The following is a 2,897-nucleotide window of genomic DNA, read 5'->3' as shown; positions in this document are numbered from 1 at the left end:
TGGAAAAGCAGCAGGAACATGGCACCTAGACTTGGTCCCTTGTAGGAACATCCATGGTCCCTGCTCTGCTGATCTGAGGAATTTGACAGTATTTGGGGCAGACCACTATACAGTAAGTGCTCAATAAAGGCACATGTATAATCCTAGGTACTTGGGACACTGAGGTGAGATTTATAAGTTTGAGGTCAGCCTGTGCAACTTAATGAAACCCTGTTTCAAAATTAAAAACAAAATAAAACTGTTTTTTAAAGGGCCGGGGAAACAGCTCAGCAGTAGAGCCATTGTGTAGCAGTATCCTTAGGGTCCTGGGTTCAACTCTCCAACACTGAGAAACAAACAAATAAACAATGAGCTTCATTTCCCTTCCTTTTCTTGTCTCACCCGAGGACTGGCTCTGCCCTTGGCTCATTCTCCTAGCCTTGATCACAACCTGGAAATTCATTTCTGTCTTAGAATTTTTCTTAGGAGCTGATACTCAATAGTCAGCGTTCACTCCAGCATCACGCTGCTCTTTAGCACTTTGTCTCTGGCTCATGGTCCTCCTGCGTCCTCCCTCTTCAGCCTTTTGAAATAGGAGCTGGGCGCCTGGGAAGGTGCCAGGCCACTAGCCTCTCTTCTCGTGGAACTCTTCCGTGATTCCAGTGTCTTATCTGTGCACGCCCCCCAGTTCACCATTCAATCATTTTCACTCTTAGAACTTATGGCTATTTGGGGTTTTTTTGTGTGTGTGCATGTGTATGTGTGTTTTGTTTTGTTTTGCCAGAGTTCCCTGACCTTTTTGGAAAGATTCCCCCTAAAGCCTAAGGTACCCATGAGACAATTTCCAACATTTCTTTCCTGAGCTATGAGGGCCCACAGGGAATCACCCACGTGAAAGACGTCCCCACAGTAAAATCCCTTTCCCAGGAGTCAGACAGTGGACTTACCGCTGGAATGGACACCATGCAGATCCTCCTCTGCCAACCCAGACGTAGTCACAGGACATCAGAGCTGACAGGACTCCTCAGCAGGACAATGGGCTTAAACTCACCAAAACTGGGGCTCACTCGACCCTGAAACCCAACCCAGGGCTAATTAAAGCTGGCCCTCTGTTCTTAACCCTTTTTTTTTTTTTTTTTTTTGGATTTTTTCTGGTACTGGGAATCGAACTCACGACCTCGTGCTTGCCAGGCAGGCACTGTGCCACTGAGCTAAGCCCCGAGCCCCTGAGGGCTCCCTTACTAATGAATGGCTAGGAAAGGCAGCACAGTTCCATACAGCAGGATCTGCTGAGCTAGGAATCACAGGCAGGAGAGAGAGAAAATGAGGAGGATTTGATCATACCCAAAGAACCACGAACCTATTGGCAAAGAGTTGTAGGATTTAGAGTAGGGTATGGTGGTATACCCCTGTCATCCCAGTTCTCTGGGAGGCTGAGGCAGAAGGATTAAAAGTTTGAGGCCAGGCTGGGCAATTTCAAGAATTTGAGGATTTAGGGCTGGAGAGTTTCTGATCTAATGATCTAACCCAACATGAAGGAAGAAAACATAAGCATACAGGAGGGGCGGACTTGGGGGAGGTTTTTTTTGTTGTTGTTCTTAAGAAATTTAAAGCCGGGGTGATGGTGTACGCCTATAGTCCCAGTACTCAAGAGATTGAGGCAGGAGACTCACGATGAGTTCAAGGCCAGGCTGGGCTGCACAGTGAGTTTGAGGTGAGCCTAAACTACATAGTGAGACCCTGTCTCAAAAAAAAAAAATAAAATAAAGGGGCTGGGGATTTAGCTCAGCGGCACAGTGCCTACCTGGCAATCACAAAGTTGTGAGTTCGATTCCCGGTACCGGAAAAAAACAAAAAACAAAAAAAAAAAATTAAAGCTGTGTTATCTTCCGGTTATTTCCAACCATCCCATTCATTAAACCAATTCCTATTAAGAAAGAAAAACATGGGCCTAAAGCCTACTGTGTGCACAGCTGGACCCCACAATGGGCCCACCCTCAGGAAGTCCTTAGAGAAGGTATCTAATGAAGCAGACAAGGCCAGAGGACAAACAGCCAGCCTTACCAGTAGGGGAGCACCATGAGTTCTACGGAGGGGCCTGGAGTTGGGTAATCGAGAGTGGAAATCTCTGGAAAAACCCTAATACCCCTGTTGCAACATTCTAGGAAAATGGCTGTCGCCTATGGATTGAATAAGACTGAATCACCCAGGGAAGGTTTGGGGCAGTCAACTCTGTTCCACATGGCTCACCCCCACTCCCTGGTTCCCCAAAAGTGCTCCAGCAGCCCTCTGGTAACCACGAGAGGAGAGATGACACTCTGATCTGGAATTTCAGCGAAATGCATGCAAATGGCCAGTGGGCTCTGTGGAGGAAGTTGCGAACTAGGAGAGTCGGGCAGCTCCGTGTTTGTTCCCCGAAAAGCAGAAGTGAGAGTGGGTGAGATATCCCAGCTCCCCTCCTGGGGCGCCCTGCCCTTGCTGCTCTCCCCACCCCTACTCCGGGATGAGCCCCTGTCCTTTCCCTGGAAGAAATGAGACCTCTGACTTTCACCCATCTGCCTGTCTGGGAAAATACCCATCGGCTAAGGAAGCCAGTCTTGTAATTTTCCTTGAGGACCGGAACTGAGCAACAGATTTGGGGATAGGGAAAGGGGAAGAAAGGTCTCCCTCCTCCCCAACACTGTCCAGCCCCTACCACAGTCAGGGAGTGACCCGTAGGTCCTCCTGGGCCCCTCTGCCCTCCTTTCCTAGATAAAACAATGGCAGGTTGGTCTGCCCAGTGACACCAAGGTCCCAGCTAGTCTGGCTCCAGTGGTGGCGACCACCCAGCTTTCCAGGCTGCGCCCAGGACTGTCAGCCCCAAGCGTCAGGCAGATAGTGGTCGGGCAGGAAATTAGAACATGGCTGGTTTGTGTGTG

This window comes from Chinchilla lanigera, unplaced genomic scaffold (assembly GCF_000276665.1).
Source record: "Chinchilla lanigera isolate Chin_1 unplaced genomic scaffold, ChiLan1.0 scaffold00105, whole genome shotgun sequence".
Classification (NCBI taxonomy): domain Eukaryota; kingdom Metazoa; phylum Chordata; class Mammalia; order Rodentia; family Chinchillidae; genus Chinchilla; species Chinchilla lanigera.
This window is presented reverse-complemented; position numbering follows the sequence as displayed.